This window comes from Silene latifolia, chromosome 11 (assembly GCF_048544455.1).
Source record: "Silene latifolia isolate original U9 population chromosome 11, ASM4854445v1, whole genome shotgun sequence".
Taxonomy (NCBI): Eukaryota; Viridiplantae; Streptophyta; class Magnoliopsida; order Caryophyllales; family Caryophyllaceae; genus Silene; species Silene latifolia.
In genome coordinates, this window is record NC_133536.1 from 183,422,493 (window position 1) to 183,448,129 (window position 25,637).

The 25,637-nt window shown below is 40.1% G+C and overlaps 1 non-coding gene across 1 annotated transcript; it reads left to right on the top strand.

Annotated features, from left to right (window-relative positions):
- Window positions 1–24,620: 24,620 nt before the first annotated feature.
- LOC141615543 (small nucleolar RNA R71) lies at window positions 24,621–24,727 on the top strand. The gene has a single exon (XR_012529959.1). It is a non-coding gene; the product is annotated as a small nucleolar RNA R71 (small nucleolar RNA).
- Window positions 24,728–25,637: the final 910 nt, after the last annotated feature.

The window sequence follows — 25,637 nt, forward strand, 5'->3', positions numbered from 1 at the left end:
CCATATCGACCAAACACAGCAGGGGAGAGGTCGTGAACAAATACAGCAGCAGCAGTGGTCGATCGACCAAAAAGATCAGTCGATCGACAAAGTGGGCGTGAACAGTAGCTCCTGTAAACCTGCAAATCAGTCGATCGACCGTATAGGCAAGTCGATCGACTGAAAACACTGCTGCAACATCTTAATTCTTCGTATTAGCTCAATAACTAGAGCTACCGAGGTCTAGAAACCTGCAAATGCACAATAATACGCGCCCAAAATTGCGCGAAAACCCAAAACAAAGCCTAAAGTGCATAAAAATCCTAAACAAAACAAAATAAATGCGAAGTATTCGCGCACACAAAAGCAACAAAAAACAAAATAGTTCGAAAGCAATAAAATGTTTGTAAAGCTTTTGATCAACTAGTAGTTGATCAAGAAAGGCCAAGGTATGGCCCACTTCGTCGGCTTCTGGCTACTAGAGGTAGCCTCAATGGTGCTCAGTTTATCAGCTGCACCCTTCTTAGCATCAACAGTCGGAGAGCTCAATGGATCAACTTCGTCATCTCCCCAATCAAGGACTTCCTTGGAATCGTCAGACTCCAAATCAGACCATCTCACCTTGACTGGCTCATCTTCCACTTCCTCATCAGTCCCATAGCTTAGGCATCCAAGACCGCCTCTTGAAACAATCTGCTCTGTCGCAGCTGGAGCATCCAACGGCTCTTCCTTCCCCAAACCAGCTCCTGCAATGTCTAAAGCAACAAATTCGTCCTCCTTTTTGCTCCCAGTCTGGGGCGGAGGTGTTAATACAAGAGTAGTAATAGAGATAGGTAATTCAGGGAGCACAAAGTACGATTTCTTTTCAGAGACCGTATTACAAGTAACAGGCCACATGGGATCCTTTTTCTTAGCCGGCTGGGCAAAGACAATAGAGTGCTTTCCCACTTTGAAAGTCAAGGTTCCTATACCGACATAGATGACTGCACCAGCAGTGTGCAGAAATGGCCTACCCAAAATAATGGGAATATGAGCATCCTCAGGCATGTCAAGTACACCGAAGTCAATGGGGAAGAAAAACTTCCCTATTTGGACAGGAATGTCCTCTAGTACCCCTATTGGCTGGACCGAAGATCGGTCAGCCATCTGTACTGTCATATCGGTAATAGCAAACCTGGTCAACTTAAGCTTCCTAGCTAGACTCAAGGGCATGACACTTATACTAGCTCCTAAGTCACATAAAGCCTTCTCAATTGAGAAGGTACCTATTTTGCAAGGAACAGAAAAAGCTACCCGATCCTCTAACTTATAGGGCGCAGTGTGAGACAAGTAGGAGCAAGACTCTTTAGTTAACGCAACAGTGTGAACATGTTCAAGCAATTTTTTCTTTGACAATAATCAAGTTTCATAAATTTAGTGTATCTTTGGCACTTGGTTAACTAACTCAAGGAAGGGTACCTGAACATTCAAGCTACGAATAACTTTCTCAAACTTACTGAAAGATACCTGTTCCTTCGTCGGCACGAGTCTCTCCGGATATGGGGCTGTAAGGAGTACCTTAGCCCTCTCCTCTAAATCGCGCGTGCCTGTATCCTTGGACTTTGGCTGGAAGTCCACAACTTTTTCCTTGTTGAAGCTTGACCCTTCCTCAGACCGTCTCAAATATGAACCATTAACCGTCATTGGGTCGAACTTCGGAGCCGGGACTGACCCATCAGCACTCGGGTCGGCACCCAATATTTTCGGGACTGTGGTACCCCGAAACAAGTGGTCTCGCTGATTATTTGGCATTAAAGGACGAAATTCCTCAGCATCAGCAGCGATCTCAGTCGATCGACCACTGTCCTCAGTCGATCGACTGAGATGTGCAGTTCCAGAAGCTCCTGTAACCCGTGATTCAGTCGATCGACTGGGTATATCAGTCGATCGACTGATATACCTGGTAGACGGCTGTTTTTTTTATTTATTCGTTGAAGCTTTCTTTTGACTTATTTCCGGCTCATCTTTTTCAACAGCGTCCTCGACCATGGCAGGACCATCAAGGGTGGACCCGCTCCTCAAAGTGATGGCATTTAGGGTCACCTTTTGTTCAGGTTGAGTCGGTAAGTGTCCGGGAGCTCGAGTGTTAATTTTGCTAGCCAATTGAGCTATTTGGCTCTCTAGTAATTTCATCCCGGCCTCTCTTGCTTGGGACTCCTTTAGCAACAGGTTCTTAAGCTCGGAAAATTCAGAATTCTGCGATTGTTGCTGTTGCGGCACATAAGGAGGTTTCTGATATTGTTGTTGCTTTTGATGAGGGGGCACATAAGGTTGCTGCTGCGGCGGAGCTTGAGTTGGATTTAGGACATTTTGGCTTCTCCAACTCAAGTTTGGGTGGGTTGGCTCGTAGTAGGTGTTGGTCTGCCTATAGTGTTGAAAGGCAGCACAAGACTCAAAGGGACTAGGACAGTTCTTCGAAACGTGCCCCTCAGCTCCACACCTTTCACAGACGAAAGGACCGTCTGACACAGCATTCACTTGGTACATCCCACCTTTAGAAGCTCCTCCTAGCTCATACTTGTCAAATCTCGCAGTAAGAGCCTCAAGTGCAGCCACAGAGGAAGATTCAGCAGCTCTCCTCTGGTTCCCTCTAGAATTCCCATACTCGGCCTTGTGGGTAGCTAGATCGTCAATGATCTTCCACCCCTTGGTTGCTCCCAAATTTTCAGCGAATCGTCCATTGGCTGCAGCATCCAAAATGGCCCTCTGATCGTCGTACAACCCATTGTAGAAATGATTGCACAAGCTCCACTTTTCGAACCCATGGTGCGGTATGGTTCGTACCAGCTTCTTGAATCGGACCCATGCCTCGTGGAAGTTCTCATCTGGCCCTTGTTTAAAGCCCGTGATTTGAGCTCTAATCGCAATCGTCCTTGAAGCAGAAAAGTACTTCTTGTAGAATGTCAATGCCAATGAATTCCAATCGGTGATCCCCTGAACGGTCCGGTCCAAATCTCTATACCACTCCCTTGCAAAGATCACGAAGGAGAAGATGAACATGGTCTCCTTGATCTGGTCTTGGGTCACGCCACCGGTGGTGGGGGTATGGAACAAATGAGTCAATAAAGGTCTCCATATGCTTAGCTGCATCTTCATTTGCAGCTCCCCCGAACTGGTTCTTCTCAACCATGCTAATGTATGAAGGCTTTGGTTCGAACTTCCTGGCATCTCCTGGTAGTTCGAACCCCTTATATAAGTTTTCAGCTGTCGGCTCAGAATGACTAGCTATACTCGCTTCCTCGGCCATGACTGGAATTTCTGGAGAAGTAACTGTCTCGGCTGAAAAAGTAGAAACGGGCGAAGAAGGTGGATTTTCCTCGAACAGCTCGTTCTCGTAATAGCTTGACAGAGTACTCAGCTCTTCCTCTGTCGGTAGTACTCTTTGTGTTCGTCTCAACTCGCGCAAAGATTTCTCTAACTCAGGGTCAAATGGCACTAGTTCACCACCCTGTGACCTGCGCATAAGAGGAAACTACAAAAAGAATATAAGAACAGTTTAAGGAACAGAAGTCCCTTAAACTAAGAAAGACTAAAAATAAAAACAACTAAAATTAGGACTATTGCCTCCCCGGCAACGGCGCCAAAATTTGATACCCGTCGTTGTGAGTACCAAAGATAAAATTTATAATTCCTATTAAGACTAACCTAGGCTAGTGGTAACAGGGTCGAACCACAAGGAGGCATATGTAAATTCTAGTTGATTTGTATTTAGTCTAAGGTAACAATCGTGGGGGTTGAGTCGAGATGGTCTATAGCTAAGAACAAATAAAGATAATAAACTAAAAAGACGGTTTAACAGATAAAGAAGGGGTACTAGGATGATCGGTTCATTATAGCTTCGGCGGCAGCAAACTAAGTCGGTCTGAGTCAACACAGGTGAGGCGGGAAATAAAGAGGTCCTCTCGGTCCACTCTTAACAAATAACATCTTTCGATCTCGCTATAGGTCCCTAATATCACTAATACTAACTTTCGTTCTGAAAAGTGACTAACGGTCTAAACTATACCTATCTTTCGATCTTAGCACAGCTTAGTCGATTCAATTGATGGTCAAATAACTTTCCCTATCTTTCGATCTAATGGGTCGGTCATAAATTAGGTATCTAACTGGTCGCATGCATTCGATTCGTTAAATACAACATTAAAACAATTAAAACGAATATAAAACCCTACGAGGTCAGTCGATCGACCTACAATGTTAGTCGATCGACCAACACGCGAGATAGTCCGTGTGTAATCTATTGCCGCCTATGCCATAAATCGCCTACATCCTAGCACTAAAGAATTAGCTACTCATGCTAAGGGTAGAAACAACAACATAAACGATAAAGCTAACTACTGAATTCATGCTAAAAACAGTAAAATAAACAATTAACAATAAACAATGATAACGGTTGCGGGAATCTACTTAGCAATTCTAAACTATTGATAAAATAAAGATGAACTATAATTAGGGCAGAAGAATACCGAATTGCAGAGGAAAGATTAGTTATTAAGAACCGAAAATCCAATGCTCAACAATCTCAAACCCTAACTATCAAGAACCATATGCGAAAGCTTAATGAAAATTACTGAATAAAACTTTGAATGAAAACTGAATAATAACTTGATGATGATTCAATGTTTCTAGGTTACGTTATATAGCAACTAACGTAACTTTATTTCCTAAACCTAGCATAACTTTGGGCTTCAAGATTCACGGTCTTTTAATTCTCGTCTGGAATAGCAGCCTGGTCGATCGACTAAGGTAGGTGGTCGATCGACTGCTCAGCAATGAACAGTGGCTTCTGGAACCCGAACATTGGTCGATCGACTGAGGGTGATGGTCGATCGACTACTTGAGCTGCTACTTGACTTCTTAAAACTCGTGGACTTGTCTTTTGGGTCTTGGATTGCGCACCAAGTTCGTTCCTTAAGTGATTCCTTTACGTCATTTACAATGCAGATTACTCGGGGACGGATTTAGCTCGATTTCCGCTGGATTCTTCACATTTCTGCAATAATGTAAAAAATACGGAAGTAGACGGAAATAGGGAGAAATGCAGCATAAACTACAAGAATGAGCTCTGAAATGCGTGTAAAATGGGATGTAAAACATCATATAAAAGACACGCATCAGAATCCTTGAGGATTTCCTCGGGGATGCAAGGATCTTTTCTCATCATTGCCCATCTACTATAGTATGTACAAAGGCCTTCTAATCTTGTCTTCTCTTTGATGCTTGGTCATTGAATTCAATCAATTTAGCTCTATTTTGCCATGAAAATGCAAGGTTTGCACTCATTTCCTACCAAGGAAACAAAACCTCAAAGAATATGCAAAACAAAGGACTAAAGGGAATAAATGACCCAAATATGCACTAAAAAGCATGGGAACAAGGCTAATTCGGGGACTAAATATGCTCTAAATATGGTCACATCATGTACACCAACCCCAAACACGGGATTGAACGGTACCTTGTAGGCTAAAACGGGATACAACATGATACCTTAGGTGAAACCTTTGGGTGTGTACACACAAACAACAAAAGCACCAATTTTATGCACCTCATCGAACTACGTCAGATTTGATTTTGCTCCACCTGAATACGTAGGCAATTCTTCAGAATAAGGGATTCAATCCACACATCCATCCGCCTTTCATCTTATCGATTTATTACGGGTCTTAACTAAGTCCAAATCAAGCCACCTTCAACCGAGTCAATCTTAGTATTCGATTTAGGCTAGGATGAGGATCTAGATTCAAATGAGTAATTGTGAGTTTCAAAATGAGCTTTATCTGATGGTGTTGGCACAGATGTTCAATTTGATATGGTCTGCGCTCCTAGAAAGACTTGATTGGGGCGGAGTCATAATACTTTCGACTTCGATTCACTTCTATGCCAATCGTTTCACCTAATGTTACTGCACACTTAGGAGTCTGTCCTAATTCGAGTCAACCTTGGTCAACTTCATATGTCAAGTACCTGAGTCATCAAGAGTCATCTGGTCTCTCGAATTTCAAATCATCCAAGTCAAAGTCAACGTTTGAAAACTTAAAATTCAAACCTCATTTCAAATCAAATTCAAATCTTTCAACATTTAAATTCAAAATTCAAACCTCATTTCAAATAAAATTCAAATCTTTTAATTTTTAAATTCAAATTTGAAGCATCTTTCAAATTCAAATCCAAATCTTTTGAATTTCGGTTATTTCAAAACAACCAACTTTTTTTCGATAATGCCAACTTTCGAAAAATCAAAATCAAATTCAATCTTCAAATTTTATATGTGATTTATGTTAGAAAATATTAATCTCATTAATTTACATATTCATATATGTGATATTTAATTTAGTCATAAAATTAAATTGTTGATCTTATGCATGCAAACAAAATAGAAGTAAAGAAGAAATCGTTTTCCTTACTATGTGATTTCAGTTTTATGGGCACCAACAAGATCTCCTTCTTGTTAGTTCTTGAGCTTTCCAACAATGGATGAACAAGATTCAAGTTTAGAATCTCTCCCAAAAGCATATACCCAAAGAAATCTCTTAATAACTAATATTATTTTGTACTAGAAATAATATAAGTCTTACTATAAAATTGACACAAAAATTATAATTTTGCTCTTGAAAAATCGGTTCAAGAGGGATAATTTGTGAGGTTTATTTCTCTAGAATTTTGACGTGGACGTGTCGTTGTACGCCCAATCAAAACACATTTATAATACTCAACAAACTACTAGTTAGCGGTAAGTCGAGGTCGATCCATGGGACGGTGTGCTTTGGGTTCTAAGTCTATCTATCTCAATTTATGCTAGTGTCACAATTGATTTGAGTTTGTAGTTGTGTTCTAGACTAATGCAAGTAATAAAGTAAATCAAGCAATAAAAGGGAGATGTAAACAAATGATTAAAAGTGCTAGGATATCATGGGGTCATAGGGGATTCATGGTGTTGGTCATACAAACATGTTTACAATTATAAGCAAGCAATTAATGTTATGGAGGAATCGAGTTGGTTTATATCTTACGGTTCTTAGGAAGAGTTGGGTCTCGGAGCCGAATCGATTAGATTGTACAACACCTACAAGTCGACTGACTTTCCTCCTAATCAACTTCTATGCATGGTCTAACAAGACTCGAGTTGGTTTATATCTTACAAGTGAAGTTGAATAGATAAGAGATGGTTGTAAATGCAAGGATTCATAGGCTTGGCATTTCATCAAACATAACATGTGCATAAAGTTGACATCACAACAAGCAAGCAATTTAATTGCGAAAACATATTAGATTAAGCATGAATCAATCCCATGTTGCTTTTCCCTAATTACCCATTAATCCTAGCTAAATAACTACTCACTCATTATCATGGGAAACATGTCATTAATGGTGTCAATCATCACAACAAGTATAAACATGATAATGGAATGAAGAAATGAACAATAAAGAGTAAAGAGTAAAGGAATTATACCAACTTAAGATGATCCAAACAATAAAGCAAAGAATAATAGAAGAACTTGATGATTGATGGAAGGTTGTCAATCTCCCAATAAACCCAATAATCTTCAATTACCCAATAATAAACTTGAATAATAAACTTGAACAATAATTAAGGAGAGATTAATGTGAGATTTGTGGAAAGATTAAAGAGCAATCTATGCTAATCTACTCCTAATCTAATCTAAAGAAGGATTTTTCTAGCTAAGAGATCCCCCTAATAAAACTTGATAATTTGCTTATTACAAATGGGGTATTTATAGTGGAAATTAGGTGGATGCATTAGGGTTAACTAAGGGCTAAACTAGTAATTACACTTTTTTAGATAGAGCAGGGAGGAGCCGGTATTTCTCGAAGGAAGGGCTTCTTTCTTTGATGCTTGAAGAAGACGAAAATGTGCTGGGCTGGAATCCGAGCAGATTGATGTGAAGACGGGCGGATTGGTGAAGAGGAAAACGGGCGGATAAGGGTGAAGACGCACGGGTTCCGTGCATTGTGGACGGCCGGATTCCAGAGAATCCGCACGGGTTGGACTTCAGTTTTCGTTTTCTCTTCTATTCTTCCCTTTCCTTCACTTCCATTTTATTCTTGTAGGCTTGGTCTTTAGTTCTTGCTTCGTCCTCATACTAATCCATCAAATATCGTTAAATAGCTTCCGAATATGCACGAAAGACGGGAATTTCCGCCTTATTATCATCTTTTCTACAAAACATATGAAATGCGATAGAAAAGCAAATAGGAAGGTTTTGACGGATAAAATGGCCATAGAATGTTATAATAGTATGCAAAATAGGCTCAATTAGGGGACTAAATGTGCGCAAATAATGTTCACATCAAATATCCCCAAACCGAACCTTTACTCGTCCCGAGTAAAGAAGTGACTAAAACAAGACCTTTATTTAAACTAACCTAATAACATAGCCGATATGAGACAATTAGCGGGTCTCACTCCGCCCCTTCAACTCACAACAAGAAAACCATGAGGTAGGATGCCTTCTTGCAAGGCAAGGTGGGTCTTGCCAAAATGGCGACACATCCAAACATTAAGCACACAAAATCACATAATGGATGCATCTACAAAATAATAGCCACTTCCTCATCAAGTGGCGGAGGCACTAAAGAGGAACAAATTTAAGAGCATATAATCCATCACAAATACTAGTTCAACAAATCACTAAGGCTAAGAGGATGACACTAAATCACCTCCAAATGGTGTTAAACTAGACTACTTTCGTCCTCAATTTCCAAATGCTTTCGTCAAGAGCGATCGGATGGTGGTGGAATGATGATCCCTATGATGCTAGTAGCATATGACATGACAAGTCTCGAATTCTCTACAAAAGTAAAGGTCATGGATCGTCCCAAGCTCGACAAAGTGGCTTGACAAAAAGCCTTTTTGGGAATGAAATACTCAAATCTTTATACACAACGGGTGGATATGACTAGTATTCAAAAATTGACCTCATTTGACTTTAACATTTCAAAAATTTAAGATGGGGTTTGTCCCTTCCGGGCTAGTGTCCTTTGCTTTCGCCAATCGCTTATTAGGCAACCGGTTAACCTCTAGACAATAGCTTTTCGGGGTGATAGTCACTCTGTCTGCGGCGGCCGAATTCACAACCGTGTGGGGGCCCAATTCAATGGATCCCGCTCCAAAGCACATCGAAGTGGTACGCCTCCATCAAAACAATTTAAATTTCTCAACATTCAACAATTCATAACTTTTGAGGTTTCCTTGGCATTAAATTACTTCCACATGACAAAACTTTAGAAATGAGCACTTCAAACTTATTGATAGAAAATATTTTTGGGTTGCCTTACCACAAGGTCAATCAAGGTCACCTAGACAAGTTAACCAAGTCCACATCGCATCACGGGGTTGGATAGGTGACTCACATGCAAACCCTTTACTAGGCTTTGGGTCATGGGTCAAAAGACACTAGTATGACACTATCTAGGGTGTTTTACAACCATTCTAGTAGGCAAAGTCTTAAGTTGAACAAGTATTTGTAATGGCTTAGTTGCTCTTGTCAAATTCCTAATTAGGCATTTTTCAAAACTTTTCTAACATGCAACTACATGCTATGATGCAACTAATATAAACATCCTAATGCAAGTGATTCTATCAACTAATATGACATATAAACTAAATGCAAGTCCTAAGTTCCCATTGTTTTACCGCATCAATCAAAATAAAGCCACACAGTCATTAACATAAAGAGGAAAAAGGAGATTGGAAAGATCATACCATGCGGTCTTCATGATCCTCATGTCTCGGATGTGGCGTAGTCAATGAATGTGAACAAGGATAGAACAAACACAATATATACAAGAATATATACATGACTACACTACAAAGGAAATGAACTTGTTTTTGGATTTTTAAATTTTTCAAATTTTTTATGGTTTTTGTTTTTATGAAATTAAAGAACATATTTTTGGGATTTTTCGAAATTTTTCAATTTTTATGCATTTTTGGAATATAAATTCCCATTCCCCACTTTATTTTGGACATTGTCCTCAATGTACATGTAGGAGTAGGAATAAAAAGGAAAACGTGTTTTTGGATTTTTGATTTTTTGGAAATTGAAGTACAAATGCAATGATATGAATGAATGCTCTAACTAAATGCAATTCTATATGACATATATAACAAATGAATGCAATCTAAACTATATTATATGATGCATGTTTTAAACTATGGTCACCTATAATCAAACCTCCCCAAACCGATTTAAACAATAATTCTAGTGTAGAAAAGAATAGGATTGGTCATTAGTAACAATGCATGAATTCTAGTCTATATGCAACTAACTACATGAATCATATTACAATGCAACTATATTATATGAACTTAACTAATGCAAATGCGATATGGAATATAATACAAATGCATGCGAAAACTACACTAAATGCAATGTATATACAAAAGAGAGAGGGAAAGTTGGGATCATACAAATGGAGGTGGTGAGGTAGGCCTCTTTCACTCGTCATCTTCATCTTGATCATAGCCATAATGATGAGAGCTCCCGGCTTGATCATACCCTCTTTCTTGACCCCAATACCCTCCTTGGTCAAATTCTCCTCCTTGACCCGAGTACCCTCCACCTTGGCTAGAATGCCCTCCGTCGCCTCGACCCCAAGCTTGGTTACCTTGATTAGGGAACAAGAGTTCCGGTTGTGCCCAAGTGGGCAAAGGGCCATTAGGGTCAACATACCCTTGTTGAGCCATGTTAAAGTATTGGGGATAAAGGGCCAAGTAGTTGTCGACCCTCCCTTCATGTACCCCGAGGTCCACTCTATTCATGAGTGCCATCAAGTCATTAATACTCGGGGTATTGGGGATTTCCGGTTCAAATTTGGTATAGGAAGTAGGGTATGGTGGGATAGGCACGTAGGACATGAATCCCTTTGACATTTGGGGTAGATTCGGTTCCTCGGGGTGCTTTCATTTATCATTGGGTAAGTGAGGTAATAAGACGTTATTACACGGTAAATTTGGTTGGACTCAACGGAATATAAAGACTAGTCTTATGTTATGTTCTGGGGCTAGAGATGCATTTTATGAAATACATCGACCGAGAATTCTATAGTAGAATCAATTGAAGAGTTAATTCACCAAATTTATGCATGTATGGGATGTATAGGTTTTCCGTGCCCATGTTTGTGTAAAGATGGATCTCGGAATCATTATATAAATGCATAATTCTAAATCTTGTTAAAATATTTACAAGTAAAATGATAAATGTTAATTGTTTCCTTCATTTCCTTTTTGTAGTCAATTCGATTAATTTGCAATGACAACTCCGATTTCATCCGCTTCCACAAGTGGAACCGCTCTACCACGCACTAATGCTTCTTGGCTCCGATCCTTTATGGATCGATGTAAACTTGAAAAGAATGGCACTAACTTTGCGGATTGGGATGCGCAACTCCACTTAGCCGCGGAAGGTGACGACAAGCTTCGTTACCTTACCGAAGCTGCTCCCGCTACACCTACTACTAGGGAATCCGCCGTGCTTAGGGAGGCCTATGAGGCTTACCTAAAAGAATCGGCCGCGATTAAGAATGTCTTGATTTTCTCTATGGAAGCCTATCTCCAAAGGAGTGATATTAAGATAGGCACCGCTTATGAGATCTACAACAAGCTTGTGACCATGTTTTCACAAGCTCCTAGAATCATCCAATATGAGGCGGTCTCCGCATTCTTTGAGCTCAACATAAAAGAGGGGCAAAAGGTTAACCCTCATGTGCTCATATTAATTGAGCATGTTGAGACCCTCAAAATACAAGGGGTTGAAATTCCCGAACAACTCGTTATCGACCGAGTTCTCCATTCCTTGAATCGTATCAAAGCATATGTTCAGTTTAGGGTAAACTTAGATATGCAAAACATGAAAACCTCTCTCCATAAATTACACAACTTTCTTGTGATAGCCGAGAGAGACATGGGTCTCAATGTGAGTACGACCAAGGATGTGCTCAATGTTAATAATAAGAGTAATGGGAAATTCAAGAAAAGCGCTAGAAAGGGTAAGAAACCCACTCCCAACAAGGGCAAAGGGAAAGCTATTGGGAATAGCTCTCCCAAGCCCAAAAAGGGTCCTTCTTCCGAGGATACCACTATTGTTGTGGTAGGGGCCATTGGAAACACAATTGCCTAAAATATATAGGAGATGTTAAAGCTGGACGCGTGACTCCAGTAGGTAATAAATTCTCCAATCTATTGTGTTATTGATATAAATCCCAACTTTGGTATTTTGATACAAGTTGTGATTCTCACCCCCTTTAATGTAATATAGGGCATGTGAGCAAAGACAAAGGCAAGGACAAGCAAGCTTGAAGAATATCTTCAACAAGGGATGCTAGGGTAGCCGCCCATAGTAGAAAACCTATGGAAGCTTGGCTTTTATTTTGTATTGTCTTCTTAGTATTATTTTGACTTGTTGTTTTAGAACTCGTTTTGATTTCCGTGTTGGACATGGACGTTTGTTTTATTTCCATTTTGCAAACAATGGTTGTATGGATTTTAATGACTTGGCTTTCAACCCAAGTCATTCGGTTTATGGAAATTTTTCCCTTTGTTCTAAAAACTTGTCATTATACACCTTTTACATCAACAACATAAATTGATTTGACTTAATTGATCATAAAAGAATTACAATGATTGGATCATTGTAATGAGTTCATAAGCCATGAATTTGATTTGCTCTTATGCTTTTATGACTAATATCGCATCTTATTTGACATAAGAAAGAACGATTGTAAAGTCAAATAGAGTTATTTGAACTCAAGGAAGAGAATTATATAAACCAATTGAAAACACCGCTTATAACTAAGACTTGTAAAAACTTAGACTCCATACGAGTTATGGGAGGTCTTAAGACCCTGAAATTCTATATGACATGGTGTGGACATGGGCCACGGGGGCGCTTGGGAAACAAGCGTTTGCATTTATGGAGTCGCCACCAATTTATTGTGGAAAATTAGAAACCGTTCGAATACCTCGTGCCATGTCAAGACACAAAGTAATGACATGAACACTAAGCACTCGTTACCCTTAGCATTCTATGTCTAGAATGACTCTCGTGGATGCCAATGAACACGGATGTTCACAGAGATCTGGAGTAAGGGGTGAGGGTACGTATTAGGAAGCTCTTTTGATCGAACAACTAATCCCGCCCGCCTCGATAGCGGCCTCTACAAATGATTAGGGAAAATCGTCTATACTTGATATATTGTCGATTATATGCATGCAATGCAATATCCAAGTTTTGATCCTAACATGTGAGAATTAGGCTATGTCGGTGAACAATTAATTTAGCATACAATTGAGTCGAAGTAGGGCTTTAGATTCAATTACATGTGGAAGCATACAAACAATGCGATAAAAGAAATACAATAATAAATACAATAATTAAAACGGATTAATGATTTATGTCGAAAATACCTTTAAAACGGATAATTTGGAAAAAAGAATAAATAAATAAACGACCAGGAATTAGGCGATAATACGAATAATAGTAGATTAAATACGTAAACTAATTAAACTAGGTCAAGGCAGAAAGGGAGTTCAGAGACAGAAATCAACCTGGAACAGGTGCAGCAGAGCTGCACCCTCTGGAAGAGGCGCAGCAGTTGCTGCGTCTGTTCCAAGGCTGAGTTCTGGCTGTGAAGCCGGAACTTCAAATCGTTAATGTTCTTGGGTAAATTTAATGATTGATTACGATATATGACTCGGATTAAGGTGATTTAATACATTAATTACATGTGAATGAGTCATGAAAGCGATAAAACATGGATAAAACGAATGCAAACGAATTAATTACATGAATGAAAGATTGATTAGTGACACGAGTGAACTAATTAGGGTGAATATGACGAATTAATGAAGAACTAATGACGGATATGACAATAGACTGATGTAAATATATCAAAGGTCGAATTCCAGAAACTCGAGATGAAAGAATCGAATTTCTACAACCCGGATTGATTTTAATGACGAAAACCCGCAAATATTGGATTATAAGGGATTTAAAGTCGGGAATAAACGATGAATTATATGCTAATAGTGATGAACGATATGTTAAATTATCATGCGAACAGGTTAAGAACAAAAAAGACGAAAGAAAACAAAGTAGACGAAATCAACAGAAGACGAAGGAAGAAGAAAGGAAGCAGGAACTGCGGCAGCCTCACGAAGAGGCGCAGCAGGCGCTGCGTCCCTTCGAAGAGGCGCAGCAGTTGCTGCGTCCTTTGTCGACGTCTGTCCTCTGATATCCGAAAAAAGGGTTTTAAACATGGTTTTACAAATCGGTTTTTAGAAGTACTTTCGACATAAACCTTACATTAATGATTACAAAAAGTATATAACAATAACTAAAGAAGGATTTACACCCTCAGACTTACATGTTTGATGAAACGAGATGAACTAAGTTTACGATTACTGATGCTCGACTCGAATGTAACGAAAGTGCCCCCGTAAGAGGAAAACGATTAAGATTTATTAAGTTGATTATGGTGGAGTTGGTCAAATTGGTCGGTCATGCAAACGAGGCTGGTACTCAGAAGGATCTGAGCTTACATGGTCGAAAGTTCAAGCACGTAGACGCCAAAAAGTAAGAACGTGGTCTAGAATGCAAAGGGAGAAGAGAAGGGCAGACACTCGCGTGAGAAATATGAGGAGCGAAGGCTCCTATTTATACTAATCACGTGAAGGAATTAGGGTTTTCGGAGAAACTTTGGAAGTGAATCTCGAAAAGATATGAAAAGATACGAAAAATACGCAGAAAAGGACCTGGGAAGAGGCGCAGCAGGCACTGCGTCCCTTGGAAGAGGCGCAGCAGCTGCTGCGTCTGTTCCCAAGTGGTTTCCTCCTGCAAAAGAAAGATTTCCGTGTTTAGTTTATGGAATAACGGATTAATCTTGTTTTCCTTAATATTTTGTGTGAATATTACGGGAAATTCTTTTACCAAAGATTAAAAGATTGTGAAATATGGAATAGAAATATCGGGAACATTCCAGAACATTCTGACTCGGGATTTAGCGGTTATCAGAAAATGAAGACGGTTTTAGGCCCGAACTCCAAATGTACTCTAATTACTGTCAAAACGACCGTATCGGCGCGTAGATGCCAATTAAGAGGTAGACACCAGTGTTTGAGCAATCACTTGACGATAAACTTACGAACTGTCACAAATCGTTCCGCGTACCAAACATGCGGCCCAATCATCACCGGGTGGTTTGCGGGAGGTGCAGAAATGAGGTATCTACAGAGCCCCCACTTTGACTGAGGCTTGGACAAGACGAAAGTCAAAGTATAGCCATCAGGTCAATCGAAGATTACAACCTGGCGACTATGGCGACGCGAGGCGGTTCAAGGGGTCTGAGCCAAGGACCTGTCGTCGGGAACATTTTAGAATCTGTCGACTATCGGGGAGGGTCCTTTAAAGTCCATTAGACTACGTAAGGAAGCTCACTAGCCATAAGAAGAGACCATACCTGAGACTTCTTCCTCGAGACATTTCCGGAGGTGCATAGGAGGTAAGGTTAAGCGTAGGAGCTAAGGGTAAGCGTAGGAGCTAAGGGTAAGACCTAAAAGATATATAAGGATTGTGTTCTAGGGTGTGGGACCCTAAGGGTGTGTTTGGATAGCAAAAGTGGAGGGAAAGAGAGGGGAGGGGGAAGGAGGGAAGAGAAAGTGAGAGAAGGGAAGGGGAGGGGGAATGGGGAGTGAGTGTTTGGATACAATTTCCCTTCAAATCTTGCCTATTGTGGAGAGATTTTGATTAGGCTTGGAGGAGGAAAATTGAATCCCTCCAAATCACTCCCCCTCCATTTCCCTCCACCCTCATTTGCTATCCAAACAAGGGATTTTAAATCCCCTACTCTCCCTCCTTTTCTTTTCCCTCCAAATCTTTCAATCCAAACACACCCTAAAGGAAGGCATCAATGGGAAGGAGGCCAAAGATAAGTTCGACCTAAGGGGTAACTAAGGCTCGAGTGTAAGAACTCTGCCGGTCTGGGAACTTCTGGAGAACGACACCCGTATCGCACTCCGTGGGGAAACAAGTGGTCGGACTCTCGAGGAGGTTTAGTTTTCGGTACTTGTCGTTAGGAGCACCTAGACCAAAACACAATTTATAACTTCACAAACAACTCTACAATTAGTAAAGAGCACCTAGACCAAAACACAATTTATAACTTCACAAACAACTCTACAATTAGTAAAGAGGCAAGTAAAGGTCGGATCCCAAGGGATAGGAATTGAGATGAGATTTTCTATTGCAACTAGTGGTGTCTAAGGGTGTCACAATTTGGGGTTTGAAGTAGAACATCACTGAACTAAATAGCAATGAAAGTAAACAAGCAAGATGAATTAAAAGGGATGTAAACAATTGATAAAAGGCACTAGGGTGTCATGGGGTCATAGGGGATTCATGGGAATTGATCATACAAACATATTCTCAAATTATAAGCAAGCAATTATTATTGTGATGGATCGAGTTGGTTTATATCTTACAATCCTAGGAAAGTTTGGGTCCCGGAGCCGAATCGATTAGATTGTACAACACCTACAAGTCGACTTAATCTTCCCTACTCAACTATATGCATGGTCTAATGAGAATCGAGTTGGTTTATGTCTTACAAGTCTCATTGAAAAGATAAGTGATGGGTAAAAAATGCAAGGATTCAAAGGCTCGCATTTCACCAAACATAACATGTGCATAAGTTGAGATCACAACAAGCAAGCAAATAAACTATGAAAACATATTAATTTAAGCATGAATCATTCCCCATGTTTGTTTCCTCTAATTACCCATTAACCCTAGCTAAGGAAACTACTCACTCATTATCATGTTGAACATGCTATCAAGGTTGTCAATCATACCAACAAAGTGAAACATGATGAGTAAATGAAAATGATTAGCAATAATTAAAAAGGGATTAAGAGAATTATACCTACTAATGATTCCAATAATAAAGCAAAGAATAAAAGAAGTACTTGATGCTTGATTGGAAGGTTGTTAATCTCCCAATAATAACCCAAATAATCTTCAATTACCCAAAATAAAGGATAAACAAAAGAGAGATTAAGGAAATGAAACTTGTATTAAAACTTGATTAAATGTTGATTACAAGATTAAAGAGAGATTTGATTGATATTAACTACACTAAAGATTGCTAAGAAGAACATGCTCTTCTAATTAGACTAATGGAGTATTTATAGTGGGGATTAGTTACATAAATTAGGGTTTACTAATGGCTTAAATGACGATTAAGTCCTTGAGGAATCGCCGGTCTCTAGGGAGACTCCGGTCTCTTTTTCGCCGGTCTTAGAAAAAGATGCGCATCCTTCCTTGAAGTAAGTAGAAGACGAAATAGCTGTAAGGGAATCTAGGCGTTTTAGGCACGGGACGGGCGGATTTGGGTGTTTCTGGACGGGCGTCCAGCTGGGGAAGACGCTCGGATTGGCGGGGTTTTGGACGGGCGTCCAGCTGGGGAAGACGCTCGGATTGTAGGCCTTGGACGGGCGGGTCCAGGGCAATCCGCTCGGATTGTCTTACAGCTTCATTCCTTCTTCTTTTCTTCCATTTTCTTCATAGAATCCTTGAGGATTTCCTCGTGGATGCAAGGATCTTTTCTCATCATTGCCCATCTACTATAGTATGTACAAGGGTCTTCTAATCTTGTCTCCTCTTGATGCTTGTTCATTGAATTCAATCAATTTAGCTTCATTTTGACATGAAAATGCAAGGTTTGCACTCCTTTCCTACCAAGGACACAAAACCTCAAAGAATATGCAAAACAAAGAACTAAAGACAATAAATGACCCAAATATGCACTAAAAAGCATGGGAACAAGGCTAATTCGGGGACTAAATGTGCTTAAATTATGGTCACATCAAATATCCCCAAACCGAACCTTTGCTCGTCCCGAGTAAAGAGGTGACAAAGACTAGGACCATTATTTAAACTAACCTAATAACATAGCCGATATGAGACAATTAGCGGGTCTCACTCCGCCCCTTCAACTCACAACGAGACAACCATGAGGTAGGATGCCTTCTTGCAAGGCAAGGTGGGTCTTGCCAAAATGGCGACACATCCAAACATTAAGCACACAAAATCAAGTAATGGATGCATCTACAAAAGAATAGCCACTTTCCTCATCTAAGTGGCGGAAAATTATCTACAAGGGAAGTAATTCAAGGGTACACACTCCTTCATATATGCAATTTCTTCAAACTACTAAGCCTAGAAGGATACCAATAAATCACCTCCAAGTTGTGTCAAGCTAGGGTAACTTTGTCCTCAATCGTTAAATGCTTTTGTCAAGAATAAACTCCCTATGGTGTTAGAAACACTAGAGGATCGCGGAATTCCCCCTCTTGCCTAGACAAGAAGAAAGGTCGTCCCCTCTCTACCATGCACAAAAATGGATACGATGGATAAAGGGATCGATAGAATTTGAGTTTCACTTTGGGAGTTTGCTTTGTTTTTGTTTTTCCCCCCAATTTCTTGTGTCATATAACTTTTGAGAACACTTTCTTTTGCCATTTCTATTGATATTTGGCAATTCAATACTTGACAACTTTTCAACTTTTTGCATTTCTTTTTGAACATTTTCAAAGTCACCCCATATGTAGTGAGGGTGGCTTATATTTGAAGCTTTAGGAGTTCTATTTTTGCTCCTCTTTTCATTTGATGCATTTTTGCAAACTTTCTTTCACTTTTCATTTCATTGAACTCAAATCAATTTCTTTTTGTGCCCATTCCCTTTGATGACAAAAATGTGGTAGAACATGGATGATGGATGCATGCATGGTTTCAAGAGTCACCTTGGAATAAACGGTAGCTAAGAAGTTATCACACCACAAGGTACTCTTGACTAGGCCTTAATCCATGGGTCAAAGGATACTAGCATGACACATCCTAGGGTGTTTTACAAGCATTCTAACAAGCAAAGTCTTAAGAAGAAAAAGCATCTACTAGGGCCTATGTACACTTGTCAAGCTTCCCAAGTAGACGGTTTCGCAAAATTTTTCTAACATGCAAACTACATGCCATGATGCAACTAACATATAAACATCCTAATGCAAATGATTCTACCAACTAATATGCCATATAAACTAAATGCAAGTCCTAAATTCACATTGTTATACCGCATCAATCAAAATAAAGCCACATAGTCATTAACATAAAGAGGAAAAAGGAGATTGGAAAGATCATACCATGCGGTCTTCAATATCCTTATGTCTCGGATGTGGCGTAGTCAATCAATGTGAACAAGGATAGAACAAACACAATATATACAATAGTATATACAAGACTACACTACAAAGGAAATGAACATGTTTTTGGTTTTTCAATTTTTCAAATTTTTATGGTTTTTCGAAATTTTTGAATAAAAGTTAAGTTAGAATTCCCCATCCCCACACTAATATGGGCATTGTCCTCAATGGCCAAAATGATGGGAAATTATGCAAACATGATGCATGAATTCTACACTAAATGCAAGCTATACTATACTACATTACATGATGCACGGGTTTTTGTTTATGACGGAGAGCGAAATTTAGATTACCTCCCGTTGTGTATGCATGTACTTCCCCAAACCGAGATAGACATTATTTCTAATGTCCTAAAAGTTGGGGTAGTTCATGCTCACAAGATGCAATGCATGAAACTAAATTTGTCATTTTGGATTTTCAAAAGTGGGAACAATGAAATAAGAACACCTCAATGGGGCCGAGGTGTTAGCCTCTATGTTGCTAGGACTCTCCAACCATGATCAAGATAAAATAAATAAAACAAAGAAAGAAGTAGACAAACCTCAAGAGGGTAGGAGCCTCCAAAGCTTGCTAGTCTTCCACCATATCATCATTGTCATCATCTTCCTCAATAGAAGTGGACTCATCTCCACTTTCCTCTTCACTTCCTTGCTCACTTCCTTGATCACTTCCTTCATCATCATTAGCCTCTTCCTCTTTATTTACCTCTTCATTAAATCCTTTATCAACAACCCCATCACCGACAACTTCATCGTCACCCGGTATCTCACCCCTAGATGCACTTGGAAAGAAGACTTCCCTATCCGCCCAACTAGGCAAAGGACATGAAGGATCAAGTAGTTCTTGCCTAGCTAAATGAAGGAGGGATGGATATTGGGCTAAGTATGCATCTTCCCGATCCTTATAAGTTTGTTTGTGCATCTCTTGCATAAGTAGAGTCATGTAGTCATTGCCCGCTTCAACACCTTCGGGTTTGAACTCTTGATATTTGAATGGATAGGGTGGTGTGATAATGGAGGAGGAGGGCATTTCAATTTCACCCCTTTGTTGACGGATGATGTATTCGGCTTCCTTTGAGAGGGGAAGAAGGTAGTTCGTCCGATGGACACTCAAGCGGCATATCTTGGAAGGCAAAGTAAAAGATCTAGCATCATTGGTGAGCCACCCATATTTGGTGTCAAGGGGATTATGAGTGACCCACTTGTACATGTTAATCATGGCATCCATGTCAATGAGATGACCCCCTCTTTTTGCCACATACTTGCTATCCTTGTTGAAATTCGGATCAAAGTACTTAGCCAAAAGAGTGACTAGACCTCCATTTACGATAAAAGCGGTGCCTTGCTTTCCACAATCAACATTGAGCCATTTTTCCACCAAAAGCCTTAGAGCATTGTAAGGCTTGGTGAATTCCCTTCCAATATTTAAGGCCGACTCAAGTAGAACACAATCGAGCTTGGTAAAGTGGTTAGTGTCTTTTCTTGCAATGATAGTATTCCCGATGACCTTGTGCCATACTCTAATGCCCGGATGGTGGACTAATAGAGCGCGACTAGCATGAAAGTTCTCAAATTTCCTCCCGGAAATCGCCTCCTAAAGAGGAGCGGGGTCATACTTTTCGGGCTTCTTATAATAACGAGGTGTATCACTAAGACCTAATGCTTTAATCAAGTCATCAAAGGTGATGCACCTATTCACATTGGCAAGGCGGAACTCGATATTTTTTCTAGTCTCTACCTTATGCACTTTCAATGAACTCAAGAATTCCAAGGTAAGGGAGGGGTATGTCAATTCTCTTGTAGCAAACAATTTTCCCAACCCCATGGCTCAAAGAAGGCTTTTGTTTGTTCAAGGACACCCAATTTGGTCAAGGCATCTTCACATATGAATTTGGTGGGTAGAAAGGATTTCCTAGCATACTTGGCAAATGTATCCCTATGGGAGTTAGAAATGAAAATTACCTCCGGATAGTTTGATAATTGAGCAATTTTTGGAGTTGTTGATGTTGTTTCTTCCAAGGGAGGATTTTGTTGTTGTTGAACTTCCAAGTTTGCACTAGCAACCACCATAGCCAATGAGGCTTTCTTTGCTTGAAGACATCGTTGCCTTGTTGAGAGTGCCTTTGCCTTAAGTGCCTTTCTTGATCCTTTTGTTCTTGCCATTGATGATTATACCAAGAAAAGAGTGAAAATCTTCAATTTCCAATTATATCCAAATCGATTTTAAGATGAAAGGCTTTGCCTTTGTATTTCAAAAATCGACTCAAAGGTTGAAGATTTTGGTGCTTGGATTGATTTTTGTTGGAAGAGGAGTGATTAATTGTTGTTGTAAGGAAGTTTGGATTTGATTTTGTTGAATTTGGTTGAGGAAATCTTATTTTGGTGATGGAGAGGATGAGAATTTTAAGTTTTGGGGTTTATGGGTAGTGTTTTGAATGTATGAATGAAGGAATGAATGTGGGAGGGGGTATTTAAAAACACCCGAAAATTTTGAAACTGCAGGGGAAGACGGGCGTTTTTTCTTCCAGACGCTCGGATTCTGCCTATTCTGGGTTCAGGATTTCTCGCCTAAAGACGGGCGTCTTTCAGCTGGGACGCTCGGATTCTTTGACTGAGGGATGAGCGGATTCCTATGAAGACGGGCGTATTCTGATACAGCAAGCTTTCTTATTTTGTACTGGCAAAAAGACGGGCGTCTTTCTGCAAAGACGAGCGGATTCTTCAAGACGAGCGTCTTCTCTGCTGAGACGCTCGGATTCTTCAACAGTCCCAAATTTTCAATTTTACATCTCAAATGGACGGGCGGATTCTGCCAAAGACGCTCGGATTCCCTGAAGACGAGCGGATTCCCCTTAAGGACGTTGGGATTCTCCCTGGTCTACCCGGATTGAGTTCCATCCGTGCACTTGCATATCCCGTGTCATTTTTCATTCTTCAAATCCCGTGTTCCTCATTGTAGGGGCACTACAAATGCATGAATAGCCTAGGCAATTGCTATCCCCACACTAAGCTAAAGCACTACACATCAATAAGATCATTAGTCCCTCCCTCACTTCTCTCAAAAATGATAATTACCTTGATCAAAGCATAAAAATCCAAAAATGACAAAAATGCAATGTAAGAATTAAAATGCGAGTTAGGGAGTTAGAAATATTTACAAATGGTGGTTTAGGGAGGACTCCACCAAACTCTCATCCTTAGTGAGATGTCATGGGGGCATGTCCAAGGTGTTGTTGATGTTGCTCAACACCTTGAAGAAGTAGTCAAAAGCTTGTTCATTATCATGATAAAGATCTTCAATAGATCTTTGCCCTTGTTGTCCTTCATGTTGGTCTTGATCGATAGCATTACCAATATAGGGATTGAAAATCCCTTCAAACTCATCGTCCCAAAGACCACAAACTTCATCTACTTGATCACTAAAGATCTCTTGAGTTGATAGAGACAACTCTCCCACTTTCTTGTCTTGGCCAATGAGGTCATCCTCTTCATTGCTTGACTTTGGTGAGCTTTTCAAGCTCTCTTTGTTACAATTCACTTGCTCTTTAAATGGGGCATCATCAATTTTCTTCTTCCATTGGAATTCCGACTTCTTCCTATCATCCTTCCGGCTATAATGATCAACCATAAACCATGGTTCATGCAAATTGGGAGCTCTCATGGTCTTGTCAAGATTGAAAGTTATGCTCTCATCTCCCACTTCTAGAGTGAGCTCTCCATGCTTCACATCAATCACCGCACCCGCGGTGTGCAAGAAAGGTCTTCCTAGAATGATTGGAATGTTGGAGTCTTCTTCCATGTCAACAATGACAAAGTCTACCGGGATGAAAAATTTCCCAACTCTTACGGGAACATCTTCCCATATCCCTAATGGTGTCTTCGTTGATCTATCGGCCATTTGGTGTGTGATATTGGTGCATTTAAGCTCTCCCATCCCTAACCTTTTACTCACCGAGTACGGCATAACACTCACACTAGCCCCTAGATCACATAAGGCTTTGTTGATCGTGGTGTCACCAATGGTACACGGTATTGAGAAGCTTCCCGGATCTTTAAGTTTTGGAGGTGAACTCCCTTGAAGTATTGCTCTACTCACCTTAGTGAAGGCGATAGTCTCGAGCTTCCGGATGGACTTCTTCTTCGTGAGGATGTCTTTCATGTATTTTGCATAGGCCGGCACGTGATTGATTAATTCCGTGAAAGGAATCGAGACTTCCAAATTCTTCACAATTTCCATAAATTTTCCAAGTTGGTCATCAAATTTGGGCTTGGCTTGACGACTTGGAAAAGGAAGTCTAATCACAATGGGCTCCTTCTCCTTGACCTTATCTTCATTTTTCTTTGAAACTTCTTCTTTTGATGGTTCTCCATCCTTGGAGTTTTGCATAACTTCTTCTTTGTCACTAGCTTCCACAACTTCATCCTCAACTTGCTTCTCCGGTGCTTCATACCTTGTACCACTCCTCAAGTGAATGGCACTAACCGTTTCTTGTTTTGGGGGATTACTTTGAGGTGGTAATTGCCCCTTTTGTCTTTGTGAGCTTGAAGATGCTAGTTGAGTCAATTGGGTTTCCAACATTTTGGTGTGAGCTAGGATGTTGTTGATGGTGATTTCCTTTGCTTGGCTATCTTTTTGCATTTGACTGAAAAACTCTTGTTGATTCTTTTGCATTTGGAGGACCGCTTCTTGAACATCAAAACCTTGGTCATTTTGTTGATTGTATGGAGTTTGATTTTGGTAACCTTGGTTTTGGTTGTAAAAGGGTCTTTGATTTTGGTTTCTCATGGGAGGTGGGGTGTATGTTGGTTGAGGGATTTGAACATTTTGGCTTTTGTATGAGAGATTTGGATGGAATTTGGTGTTTTCATTGTAATAGTTTGAATAAGGGGTACCACTCTTGTATGCTTGGAAAGCATTCACTTGTTCATTTGTTCCCCTACATTCACTTTGGTCATGTCCCAAAGTTCCACAATTCTCACATACCCCACTTGGTATTGATGAAGATGCCGTCATGGCATTAACATGATGCTTTGGTGATTTTGAGGCTTCTTCAAGTCTAGCCATAGCTTTTTCAAACTTCAAATTGATGGTATCAATGTGAGCACTAAGTTGAGCACCCAATTGAGTAATGGAGTCCACTTCATGCTTTTCTCCTCTAGTAGCCTTGCGAGGTATACTATATTGTGAGTTATGGACCGCCATTTCCTCAATTTTGTTCCAAGTTTGATTGTCATCAACTTCGGTGAACATTCCATTTGATCCCATGTTGAGAATGTTTCTTGAATCTTCATAAAGACCGTTCCAAAATTGTTGTACCAAGAACCACTCGCTAAGTCCATGGTGAGGACATGAGCGGCAAATTCCCTTGAATCGCTCCCAAGCTTCATACAAGGATTCTTCGTCTCTTTTATTAAAGCCCGTAATTTGAGCTTTTAGCATGTTAGTCTTTTCCGGTGGATAGAACTTTTTGTAGAAAGCTAGAGCCAACTTCTTCCAAGAATCAATTCCGAGAGTAGCCTTATCAAGGCCTTTCAACCATTATTTCGCGGTGCCAATTAGAGAAAAAGGAAATAAGACCCATCGAATTTGGTCTTGAGTTACACCGGTTTGAGAAATCGTATCACAATAGTCGCAAAAAGTCTCCATATGAGAGTGAGGGTCTTCACTAGGCATCCCCCCAAATTGGCTTCTTTCGACTAATTGGATAAATGCGGATTTGGCAATAAAATTTCCGGTTAAGTGTTGTGGTGTGGGAGTACCATTGGGTAGGTTCTCCTCGGTTGTTACGGAATGTGATGAAAACTTAGGCATTGTGGGTTGATTTTGTGTTGGATTTTGTGTTGGGTTCTCCTCACCTTCTCTTGCAAAAGGGTTGATGAACTCAATAGTATTTGGTTGAATATCTACAACCTCACCGATACCTCTCAAAGTTCTCCTAGCAAGTCTTCTATTGGTTGTCAAAGTCCTTTCAATTTCGTGATCAAAGGGTAACAAGTTACCTTGTGATCTTCTAGACATGCAAAATATCAAACAACTCGAAAATAATTAGAATAAACCTTGAGGAGTTTTACTTCCTCAAGGCAAAGAAAGACACAACTAATAACAATATAAGAAAATCTAAATCAAGTTAACACCGTCCCCGACAACGGCGCCATTTTTGGTCGGACTCTCGAGGAGGTTTAGTTTTCGGTACTTGTCGTTAGGAGCACCTAGACCAAAACACAATTTATAACTTCACAAACAACTCTACAATTAGTAAAGAGGCAAGTAAAGGTCGGATCCCAAGGGACGGGAATTGAGATGAGATTTTCTATTGCAACTAGTGGTGTCTAAGGGTGTCACAATTTGG